Below are 13,780 nucleotides of genomic sequence, written 5' to 3' on the forward strand. Positions count from 1 at the left end.
GGTCCCCCAGGTCCTCCTGTGCACTGAAGGGGATGCCAGCCTAAAACAAGTGATTCCTGCAGCCTATCATAAGTTTCTTGATGTGTTCAGTGAACGGGGAGCAGATACTCTACCCCCCCACTGCCCATATGACTGTCCTATTGATCTGTTACCCGGTTCTGAAATTCCCTTCGGGTGAATTTTTCCCCTTTCTGAGCTAGAATTAGGGGCCCTGAAGGATTATATTGAGGACAGCCTCCGGAAGGGATTCATCCGTCCCTCCACTTCCCCAGCAGGTGCAGGGATCTTCTTTGTAGAAAAGAAAGACAAGACTTTGAGGCCATGTATTGACTATCGGGAGCTGAATAGGGTCACAATCAAAAATCGTTACCCATTACCACTGGTACCAGAATTATTCCAGAGCTTAAAAGCTGCAGTAGTATTTACCAAGCTGGACTTAAGGGGAGCCTACAACTTGGTTCGCATAAGGGAGGGGGATGAGTGGAAAACGGCCTTCCCTACCCGTTTCGGCCATTTCGAATACCTGGTCATGCCTTTCGGGTTGTGCAATGCGCCGGCCACCTTCCAGCACTTTGTAAACGACATCTTTAGGGACTTCCTGGATATCTTTGTCATCGTCTACTTAGACAACATTTTGAATTTCTCATCCTCCCTGGGGGAGCACAGGGTACATGTAACAAAGGTGTTGGGGCGGTTGCGGCAGCATGGGTTGTACGCTAAAGCAGAGAAATGTTGCTTTGAACAGGCTAGCGTTACATTTCTGGGTCTGATTATCTCCACCACGGGGGTCGCAATGGACCCTCAGAAGGTCTCTGCGATCCTAGATTGGCCTGAACCCATGGACAGGAAAAGCGTCCAACGTTTTATCGGGTTCGCAAACTTCTACCGGAAGTTCATCAAGAACTTCTTGGGTCTGTTCTCCCCCATCACTCAGTTAACCAAGCTTGGGACGCAATTCAGATGGACGCCAGAGGCACAGGAAGCTTTTGAAGCACTAAAGAAGTTATTTACCTCGGCACCCATTCTGGGTCATCCCGCTGCCTCCCTGCCCTACATCTTAGAAGTAGATGCGTCAGAAAATGCGGTTGGCTCCATCCTTTCCCAGCGAAAGGGCGCCAAGGAATTACTTCACCCAGTAGCATTCTTCTCACGGAAACTTACCCCTGCGGAGAAGAACTACGACATTGGGGATCGAGAACTACTGGCTATCAAGACCGCATTAGAAGAATGGAGGTACCTGCTGGAAGGTGCTTCACACCCCATCCTGATATTCACGGACCACAAGAACCTGGAATATCTGAGGACGGCCAAACGTTTGCGCCCACGACAAGCAAGATGGGCATTGTTTTTCTCGAGGTTCCAGTTCCACATTACATACAGGCCGGGATCAAAAAACACGAAGCCAGACGCGTTGTCACGTATGTACGAGGACGCCAAGGAGATCCCAGTACCTGACACTATTCTGCCTGCGGGAAACTTCTTGGCCCTCCAGACGAACCTTCACTCCGAGATACTGAGAGCGTCCACAGCAATGTCTACCTCCGATGGGGCGCCCCTCCAGAACAAGGGGGGACTCCTATGGAGGGAGGACCGGATTGTGGTGCCGGAGGAAGCCCGAACCCTAGTCTTGGGACATTGCCATGACCACCCAATGGCAGGACATTTCGGCCCGGTCAAGACCCTGGAACTTCTCCGACGTTCCTTCTGGTGGCCGGACATGGCCAAGGATTGTAAGAGTTACGTGGGCTCCTGTGCCATCTGCCAGCGGAACAAGCCTTCAAGAAATAAGGCGTGGGGCCTGCTACGTCCATTACCCATCCCTGAACGGCCCTGGCAGAAAATCTCTATGGACTTCATAGTCGATCTTCCACCTTCACTGGACCACACAGCAATTCTCGTGGTCGTGGACCGCTTATCCAAGATGGCCCATTTCATTCCTTTACGGAAGACTCCATCAGCAGCCGAGACGGCGCAAGCTTTTATCCGAGAGGTTGTTAGACTGCATGGGGTCCCCGAAGACATCGTCTCGGACCGAGGGGTGCAGTTTACCTCGAGATTTTGGAGGGCATTGTGCAAAGCCCTGGATATCAATCTATCCCTTTCCTCAGCATTTCACCCTCAGACCAATGGTCAGACCGAAAGGACCAATCAGACCCGAGAGCAATACCTGCGATGCTACACATCATTCTCTCAGGACGACTGGGTGCCACTTCTCCCTTTGGCGGAATTCGCTTACAACAACGCGTGCCATTCAGCAACAGGGCAGTCCCTGTTCTTCTCCAACTATGGGTTTCACCCTGTCTTCCTCCCGGATTTAGTCCCGGAATGCCCAATTCCAGCGACACAGGATGCACTAACCTTTTTCACTTCAAACAATAAAAAACTACAGGAAGCCATCCGTCAAGCCCAAGAAGACTACAAGAGGGCTTTTAATAGGAAGCAAAGAGGGGATCTGGTGTTGCGGCCCGGAGAGAAGGTTTGGCTGGCTACATTGAACTTGAAGATGCTCTGCCCGTCAAAAAAGTTGGGACCTAAATTTGTAGGCCCTTTTTGCATCAAATGGATGGTCAATGAAGTGGCCTATGAACTTGTTCTCCCTGAGACACTCAAGATCCACCCTGTCTTCCACGTGTCCCTGTTGAAGCCGGTAGTCCCTGATGCCTTCCCGGAACGGGAATCCAGGCCCCCGGAGGCCGTAACAGTCGAAGAGGAAGAAGAATTCGAGGTGGAGACAATCCTGAAGTGCCGACGAAGGGGGGGCCAGACCCAATTTCTCATCAAGTGGAAGGGCTACGGCCCTGAGGACAATTCGTGGGAACCAGCCCATAATGTCCATGCACCTAGACTTGTCCGGAGGTTTGTTTGTGATCACCCGTGGTGGAGAGATCGGGTGGGCATCCGGAGGTTGCCCGTAGGGGGGGGGCAATGTCAGGGATCCCCTCGATCCCTGCCGCGATGGTCCCGGCGCAGGCGCACTGCTCCGCCCTGTGCAGGGACACGGGCACTAGGTCCGGGCCGGCCGCGGCGTTCGAGTTCGCGCATGCACAGTAGAAGCCGCGGCCGCCCGCTGGGCACCAATGGCAGCGCAGGGCGGGATATTTAAATGTCCCTGAGCTGTCATTTCGTTGCCTTCTGGTCTTACCTGCTTCCTGTGATTCTGAACCTGTGCCTTGTAAGTTACTGACCCGGATTGTACCTGACCTTGCTGTATTCTCCTGCCCAGACCTTTGCTTTGCCTGACCTCTCTCCCTGGATGCCCCTCATTAGATCTGATCTACTGTTGCTGACCTGGCGTGTGACCCGACGATTCTCTGCCTGCTCCCTTGTACCTTACCGTCCTCTACGTTACCAACTCGGCCTGTCTGACTTCGCACTTGCTCAGCCATCCATCCCATCGGGGTCACCCGACCTTCTCACATCTGGCTCTCCCTGGTTGGAGCCCCTGGCGAACACCCCTACCACTGACAGGTGTGCTCAGTAGTGGCGAGCTGGTCCCGGGGTACTACAAGTCCATCCCCACCATCAGGGGCCCTGGTGAACAAGTACCCTGGGGCTTAGACTCCGCGCTCTGGGCACGCCTGACCGGTGGAGTGCTAGTGGTGCCGCTCGGCGGTCCCTCACAAAAACTGACTTGACATGCACTGGGCATTTAAATGTGCATGGAATTATGCTACTACCCATGTGTCTTCATATACTTAGACAAGCGCACATCCAGACACACATGTACAAACATGGGTGAATTCCTTACCTTAGTCACCAAGCCTTTACCTATTTTGCGCTCTAGGCAACCAACAAGATCTCTGGGTAATGTCACTTGACTTCTTCAGTTTAAGCTGAACTCTAGGCAAATATAGCAAACACAAACTGATGCAACTATTTATTTATCAATAAATGATTAAATGCAATTAGTGTAAGTATTTATATTCGACTTGGCCCCAGCTTCTTATAGTCCCATGTACAACAGCACTAGAAGAAGGTACAACAACGGGAGCCAATTAAGTGTTCTACATTAATAGAATGAGCAGAGATGACCTACTGCTTCTCCTTCACTGTCCAATCAGCAGTCTGTGGGTAAGAAGATGACACCACTGTAGTTCTTAACGGTTATGGAGAAGGTGATATCATTAACCTTGTGGGATCTGACAGAGCTGTGAAAATTGCAGGTCTCAATTAATAAAGATAACATTTCTGTGGCAGGTCTGACGGTGCAGGGCTTTTCCTCGCAGATCGATTCAGAGGAAGACAAGTAACTTACTTCTCTTCCTCTATATCAATACATTGCAGAAAGCCCTAAGCCGCCATACCTGAACTATATTTTAACTGTCAAGAGCTATGGGATTCCTCTGTGGACTGAACATAAGTAGAATGTTCCCCCTTTGCCATATGCTAAAATACAGACTCTACGGAGGACTATAAGGAATTAGAGGCAAGTTATTTCTGGGGCACTGTGCAAAGGTAAAAAACCTTCAGGTGTCTATGCCTCCCGCCCTTGCCCGTAAACACTTACTTGTCACCATTCTTGATCCAGCACTGTCCCTGCTGGAAGTCCCGCTCCCCTTTCTTACTGCATTATTGGGCTTTACTAAGAGCAGCAGGAGACATTGACTCCTGCTGCTGTCAGTCAAATCCTGTGAGGAGGGAGTGGGGGGGGGGGGGGGGGCTGAGCAGTGCTGTGTGTATCTATAAATTCACGCAGCCAGGCTTGGGATAAAGCTCACATGAGTGCCCCCCATAGCAAGCATAGAAGAGAAGAAGCCAAGATCTCCAGCAGGGACCCCAAAAAAGGAGGTTCGGTGCCGCTTTGTGCAATAGCATTGTACAGAGCGGGTAAGTATAACGTTTGTTTTTTTTATTTAAAAAAACAAAGCTTTACAATCACTTTAAAGTTCAACTAAAGCTAAATTGAAGGTTTAGAAATTCTGTTTTTATCTCTTTTTCTGTTCCTGTTGGGAAGACTTCTCCTCACTTCCTGACACCCTGTCATACCCAGATGAAAAATGGTTTTGTATATTGCTTTTATTTTTGCAAACAAATTAGCAGCTTTCAGAATTCTCGGCATTTCAAACAGAACAGATTGATATTATGTTTGATATTACACACTACTTGCAGCTGGCTATTGTTAGTTCTGCTTTTTAAAATCAAGCCAGTAATTATCAAACTAGAAAAAAAACATGTCTTAGAACAGACTATGACCACTTTTTTCACATACTTAAATAGAGGGAGTGTTAGTTCATTGATTTGTGCACTCCAGAACATGATTTGATTTATTTGCCAATGGCTCTTCTTTTTTCTAAGCTATTCCTTTTTGATTTGCAGAAGGTAATTGGAATAGCCTAATTCTTTTTTTGTTGCTTAAGGCAAAAGTCTCTGGTAGCTGTGAAGATCACATTTGTTACTCTCTTTCTGACTGCTCTGACATATTCTCAGATAAATCTTTCTAAGAGGTAACAAGAGCCCTAAATACTTCCATAGCTCTACACTTTGACTGTGATATCCTGTTTGCATGGCCATTTTATGTAGCTGTAGCAGAGGCTGTTATAGAGGCATGGTTAGTAAGGTCATGCACAAATTTCAAGATTTGGGGGTCGGTGGTTCACTTATGAGGAAGATTGTATTCACTTTTCTAAGTGAAATTTCACTTAGCTTAGTCAATAAGGAAGATGACACTGGGTGGGAACTGACAAACTGCCACTGACATCTCCAGTGACACTAATACAGTGTTTTACTGTGTGTGCTGTGTGCTGTTTTACTAGGGAGGCATTCTGTGCAGAGAAATACAAAACAGCATGTCCTTGCTGGCAGGAGAGAGACCTGTGTTGTTTCCACACAGGTCTCTCCCCTATCAGCTATGCATGGCGATCGCTGGGTGCCAGTGGGGAATCTCTGGCCGGGACCCAGTGATTGATGTGCCTAGCCACTAATGGCGCAGCGGGTAGGGCGGCGCACATGTGTGCTCCCTACCTGGAAATGCAAAATCACACACACACACACATATATATATAAAAATATATATATATAAAAAAAAAATATATATATATATATACATACATACATACACTGTGGGAACTCGCTTCAAGTGGTAGAGCTTCTCTTGTTAACGCACACAGCAACTCGCTTCTTTAAGGGCTTTTTTGCCCACTTTTATTTAAAGAAAGTTCAAATAACACAAATGCTTCCCATGCAGGGGTATCCACCATCAAGAAACACCAACAAAGATTCAGTCTCCTGGCTTGTACACAGTTCACTGTCTGTCTCCTGCAGACTCTTCCCAAATTATGGCCACTAGCACACAGATAGTCTGGCTTTCACCTGACTCCAAGGCAGAGACCTCCTGTCTGCCGGGGTGGAGCCCTCCTGACTCCGTTTGCTGGGGTGGAACCCAGAACCATGGTTAGGCCTCTACAAAAAGCCCTGCACACACCTGTGCAATCAGTGTGCTGGGGGTTCTCAAAACACGGACCCCGGATTGGAGATTTCATCCCTCCCAGATCTCTTTGAAATCTCCAGGCTCCAGATCCCAAAACAAACTTAATGAATAAATGAGGAAACCGAAAAGCCAGTTTCCTCTGCAATACATCAACTTTCTGGAGCCCCTCAACCAGCCTGGTTGAGAATCCAGGGTTTTCAACTTGAGTTTGACCGTGGCAGGACACCGCACTGCCACAACACATATATTGTATATATGGCCACTACTCAGTCCTCCTACTCCTCGACCTTTCCGTGGCCTTCGACACAGTTGACCACCCCCTCCTCCTTAATAAACTCTACACTCCCTCGGCATCAGAGATTCTGCTCTCTCCTGGCTCTCCTCCTATCTATCCCAACGCTCCTTCAGCGTTACCTATAACGCTGCCACCTCCCCCTCTCTCCCCCTCTCTGTTGGGGTCCCCCAAGGCTCTGTCCTCAGGCCCCTTCTCTTCTTCATCTACACCTCCTCCCTCAGCAAACTAATACACTCCCACGGCTTCAACTATCACCTCTACACCGATGACACGCAAATTTACCTCTCCACCGCTCGCCTCACCCCTTCAGTCTCCACCTGTATCACCCACCTACTGAACGACATATCAGACTGGATGTCGCTCCATTTCCTCAAATTGAACCTTTCCAAAACTGAGCTCCTGATTTTCCCCCCAGCCCGCGCCCCCCCACCCTCTCCATCACGACCAACAATGCCACCATCAGACCCACCCTGCAAGCCAAAGTCCTAGGTATCACTCTAGACTCAAACCTGTCCTTCCAATCCCATGTCCAATCGCTGGCAAACTCATGCAGGCTCCACCTCCACAACATCTCCAAAATACGTACGTTCCTAACCCCCGACACTACTAAACAACTCGTTCACTCCCTTATTATCTCACGTCTGGACTACTGCAACTCCCTTCTCACCGGCCTACCTCATCACAGACTATCCCTGCTTCAGTCTATCCTGAACTCAGCAGCCAGACTCATCCACCTTACCAACCGCTCCGCTTCTGCCACCCCCCTCTGTCATTCCCTCCACTGGCACCCGATTGCCCAACGCATTAAATTCAAACTACTAACACAGACATACAAAGCCATTCATAACGCTGCCCCAAACTACCTCACCAACCTGACACCCAAATACCACCCAACCCGTACTCTTCGCTCCTCACAAGACCTCCTACTTTCTAGCTCCCTGGTCTCCACCTCCCACGCCCGACTGCAGGACTTCTCCAGGACTTCCCCCATCCTCTGGAACTCACTACCCCAATCCATCAGACTGTCACCTACCCTCCTCACCTTTAGGCGCACCCTGAAAACCCATCTCTTCAGGGAAACCTACCCCGCGCTCTCCTCCACTCCTCCTCCTGTACCACTATCCCCTCACTCCTAGATTGTAAGCTCGAAAGAGCAGGGCCCTTGACTCCCTCGTGTTTTGTTTTATTACTGTATTGTCTCATGTTCTGTCCCCCACTATACTGTACAGCGCTGAGAAAACCTTTTAGCGCTATATAAATACTGTATAATAATAATATATATATATATATACACACATGTGATTTTGTGCAGCCCTGCTGCCCTGTAGCAGTAGTTCTACTACAGGGCAGCGGGGAAGCAGATAAAGCAAAGCTTGCACTTTAGGCAAGGTTGGCTTATTCTATTTTGCCATCCCTTCCTTAAACATTGCATTTAAGTGCAAACATAAAACCCTGGGGGGAGGAAAATATGTTAGATAATATACTCTCCTTCTCTGGCTTCTGTAGTGCAGGGGCTGATGTCATCTTCCTGCCAAGAAGGTGCCTTGGAATGTTGAGTTGCCCAAATCTTGAAAGAAGAAGCTGTAGCGCAGTGTTTTTGTGAGATTTGAGCTTCTCAACATTCTCTGAGATCTTATATCATAAACGTGCAGCACTGTAAACTCATGAAACATAAATATCTTATATCATACTCGAATACATAAAGTGCAAAATGAAATAGCTGCTAGCACTTAAGGTATCGGTAACTGTTCCAATGTAAATGTATATCATAAACGTGCAGCACTGTAAACTCATGAAACATAAATATCTTATCTCATACTCAAATATATAAAGTGCAAACACGTGTGTGAATAGTGCAATCAAATAAATCACTGAGAGTCCGTGACGTCCACAAATATTATACAGCAGGCAGTGAAAACTGCTAATCTCCTTTAGCCAAGTGTGCAAGTTATTGATGAAGAGAATCCACCACCTCGGATGGATGTACACTCACCAGACAGCAAGTAAATCAGCGCATCTGTTTATATCAGGCATCTGAGGGTATAATGACAGCTCCAAATTTACTCCTGCAGCTCCATCAGTTGCGGCAGGTGTAATCTAATCTTGGGGGGAATCAGCTCAACCACAGGAGCCAGAACATGCTTATATAGTGCAGTATTTATTGAGGAGTTTAAATTACAGTAGTAAGAAAACATCCACGTGGAGTAAATAAATTGTATAATCAAATACCAAGATGGCCGCCGCTCCTCGGTAGCAGCGGTGTGATGTCAGCAATGTAGGCTCCCAACATGTTTCATGCGACAGCACATCCTCAGGGGTATGCCCATTTCCAACATCTCGTTTAAACACCCTTTATATAGCCTGCAAAGCTCCAAATGTCAAATTGAAATGCGTCATTTTGCCAGTGATTTTCGGTCACGTGATCGACTGCGGCCCTTTGCCCGTAGTCTCCAGTGATTCTATCTTGTCACATGGAAGATCGTGGCCATTTTCATGTGTTCTCAAGCTGTGACCTACGGTGGCCATTTTCTTGTGGATAATTTACAATGCCTATTCGGTTATAACCAAACATCGTTGGATGTTTGTATTTCCATTTATATTCATTTAATCTCTTTGCGAAATGGTGTTAAAATCTTTCTATCTCTTTGATATATATCTTTGAATCCTGCATTATAGGGATGTATGGGAGAGTAATGTTACTCCTGGTTGCCAGAATTACTCAATTACTCCGGGTACAAATTAAGAGTATTAGTATTAATAGGTATATTATTGAAATGTGATTAAGAGATAAATATGGAAATGGCTAACAGTAATAAGCACCTTGCAGGTATATACTTGGGCATCATATATAGTTAAAAATTATTATAAATTATATTATGACAATAAACGCATAGTAATACATTATTATAAAATTATTAAGAAGTATTTTATGAATATGTAAAATTCAACATCATATAAAGTCCATATAAAAATTGTTATAAATATGATATATAAAATCATGAAAAAATCATAAAAACTATGAAAAAAATATGAAAATTTATGAGAATAATTGGGTATATAATCGTAAAAAATATTATGAATCCTGGAATAAATTATCTTAAGAGAGGTCCACATATAAAATTAGTAAAAACAAAACTCATGGTTGTTAAAATGATTCTATACATTAATTAGGCCCTACATTGTTAAACCTTATTCAGGATATATATTATAGGGTGTTGGGAAACAGGTACCCAATGCTAGCTAACTTTTGTCTATAAAACAATTGATATCTATTTCTATGTTGAGCCCTTTGGGTGATAATGATTGTATTTCATAGATCCACTTAGTTTTGAGTTTGGATATGGCTCGTTTTTTATTGCACCCCCTCCAATGTGGGTTTAATATGTCTATTCCCACATATCTGGGGTTTCTATGGTGGACTTCCCTGAAGTGTTTAGACAGGGAATGTTCCTTATAGCCCCTTTTGATGTTTTAGACATGTTCCCTCATGCAAAATCTCATACGTCTTGTTGTCCTACCCACATATTGTTTGCCGCAAGAGCATTCCAGTAGGTACACCACATATTTGCTGTTGCATGATATTTTATATTTTTTACGATTATATACCTAATTATTCTCATAAATGTTCATATGTTTTTCATATTTTTTAATGGTTTTTTTCATGATTTTATATATCATATTTATAACAATTTTTATATGGACTTTATATGATGCTGAATTTTACATATTCATAAAATACTTCTTAATAATTTTATAATAATGTATTACCATGCATTTATTGTCATAATATAATTTATAATAATTTTAACTATATATGATGCCCAAGTATATACCTGCAAGGCACTTATTACTGTTAGCCATTTCCATATTTATCTCTTAATCACATTTCAATATTATACCTATTAATACTAATACTCTTAATTTGTACCCGGAGTAATTGAGTAATTCTGGCAACCAGGAGTAACATTACTCTCCCATACATCCCTATAATGCAGGATTCAAAGATATATATTAAAGAGATAAAAAGATTTTAACACCATTTCGCAAAGAGATTAAATGAATATAAATGGAAATACAAACATCCAACGATGTTTGGTTATAACCGAATAGGCATTGTAAATTATCCACAAGAACATGGCCACCGTAGGTTACAGCTTGAGACCACAAGAAAATGGCCACGATCTTCCATGTGACAAGATAGAATCACTGGAGACTATAGCAGTAGAGTATTTCTAGAAATTACAATATGTACTGTATATACGGAAAAATGGCCGCAGTCGATCATGTGACCGAAAATCACTGGCAAAATGGCGCCGGTCAATTTGACATTTGGAACCTTGCGGTTTATATAAAGGGTGTTTAAGCAAGACGTTGGCAATGGGCATACCCCTGAGGACGTGCTGTCGTACGAAACGTGTTGGGAGCCTACATTACTGACATCACACCGCCGTTACCGAGGAGAGGCGGCCATCTTGGTATTTGATTTTACAATTTATTTACTCCACGTGGATGTTTTCCTACTACTGCGATTTAAACTCATCAATAAATACTGCACTATATAAGCACGTTCTGGCTCCTGTGGTTGAGCTGATTCCCCCCAGGATTAGATGATACCTGCCCCAACTGACGGATGGAAGGAGCTGCAGGAGTAAATCTGGAGCTGTCATTATACCCCCAGATGTGTGATAAAAACAGATGCGCTGATTTACTTGCAGTCTGGTGAGTGTACATTCATTCCAGACGGTGGATTCTCTTCATCAATAACCGCACATTTGCACTTGCACACTTGGCTAAAGGAGATTAGCAGTTTTCACTGCCTGCTGTATAATATTTGTGGTCGTCACTGACTCTCATTGATTTATTTGATTGCACTATTCACGCACTTGTTTGCACTTTATATACTGTATTTGAGTATTAAAAATACATAAAGATATTTATGTTTCATGAGTTTACAGCACTGCACATTTATGATATACGTTTACATTGGGACAGTTACTGATACCTTAAGTGCTAGCAGCTTTTTCACTTATCCGTAATTAATTTATTTACATAATTTTACATATAATTTTTTAGAACTTGCTTTTATACTCTCTTTTTATGTGAATTTATGAATATATAAATTATTACCTATACCCTACAGCACTAACGACTACTAGGTATAATACTAACTATAAAATCTTATTATATGCCTTCGCTTATATTTCTTTTTTATATTCTTTGAGATCTGACTAGAACGGGTGTCGGCAACCCGCGGCTCCAGAGCCGCATGCGGCTCTTTTTCATCTTTGCTGCGGCTCCGGAGCACACTGCCCACCAGGTGACAGGCAATAGGGTTTCAGTGGTCGGCAAGCCGCGGATCGCAAGCCACATGCGGCTCTTCTGTGTGCCGGGCGCCCGCTCCCCTCCCTCCTCTCGGGCGGCCGCCTGAAAAGTCAGGACTCTTTTAATCCGGCCCGCGGAGCGTGGAACATTAGCTGTCAGGATGTAGGCGGGGCAGCCAGGATGTAGGCGGGGCAGCGTGACGAACTCCTCTCACAGTCCGCCCTGAAGACCGGAACACAGCGCGGGAACACAGCGAGAGGAACGCGCGGAGCAAAGGTAAGTGAATTGAGACAATATGGGGAATTAATTACTATAGGGGGGATGAATTACTATGGGGGATGAATTATTATATGGAGGATTAATTACTATGGGGGATGAATTACTATGGAGGATGAATTACTATATGGGGGATGAATTACTATGGGGGATGAATTACTATGGAGGATGAATTACTATATGGGGGATGAATTACTATGGAGGATGAATTACTATATGGAGGATGAATTACTATATGGGGGATGAATTACTATGGAGGATGAATTACTATATGGGGGATGAATTACTATGGAGGATGAATTACTATATGGAGGATGAATTACTATATGGGGGATGAATTACTATATGGGGGATGAATTACTATATGGGGGATGAATTACTATATGGAGGATGAATTACTATATGGGGGATGAATTACTATATGGGGGATGAATTACTATATGGGGGATGTATTACTATATGGGGGATGAATTACTATGGGGGATGAATTACTATATGGGGGATGAATTACTATGGAGGATGAATTACTATATGGGGGATGAATTACTATATGGGGGATGAATTACTATGGGAGATGAATTACTATGGAGGATGAATTACTATAGGGGGGATGAATTACTATGGGGGATGAATTACTATATGGGGGATGAATTACTATGGGGGATGTATTACTATATGGGGGATGAATTACTATGGGGGATGAATTACTATGTGGGGGATGAATTACTATATGGGGGATGAATTACTATATGGGGGATGAATTACTATGGGGGATGAATTACTATATGGGGGATGAATTACTATGGGGGATGAATTACTATATGGGGGATGAATTACTATGGGGGATGAATTACTATAGGGGGGATGAATTACTATAGGGGGGATGAATTACTATGGGGGATGAATTACTATAGGGGGGATGAATTACTATATGGGGGATGAATTACTATGGGGGATGAATTACTATATGGGGGATGAAGCTAACTGCACGATCCTGTATATAGCATTAAGGTAAGAAACAATATATGCAGTATCGGATTTGTTTTAAATGTTGCAATGGTTTTGCGGCTCCCAGTCTTTTTTTTCCCTTCGGAAACGGGTCCAAGTGGCTCTTTATGTCTTAAAAGTTGCAGACCCCTGGACTAGAAGGATGGTAATGGGAAAAATGTAAGTATATCATCTATCTAAGTATATCAAGTTTTACCTAACAGATTTTTTACAGCGATTTAGAGAATAAGCAGACTTTATCACAAGTTTTAAAGTTTGGATTTTGTAGCAGTATCCTATAAAGTCATCAATCTTAGGCGTACATATGCAAATGAAAAAAAAATTGAGGAGATCTATCTGGAAGTGTGCGGTTTTCAGAGAGTTGGCCAACTCATGTATTCTTGAAATCCAAAAACAAGTGTTATGAGCCCTGTCTATTTCATTTCTGATGCATTACAAAGAACACAGACCTC

Source organism: Staurois parvus, unplaced genomic scaffold (genome assembly GCF_062004578.1).
Source record: "Staurois parvus isolate SC_StPar_1 unplaced genomic scaffold, SC_StPar_1.0 ptg000011l, whole genome shotgun sequence".
Lineage (NCBI taxonomy): Eukaryota > Metazoa > Chordata > Amphibia > Anura > Ranidae > Staurois > Staurois parvus.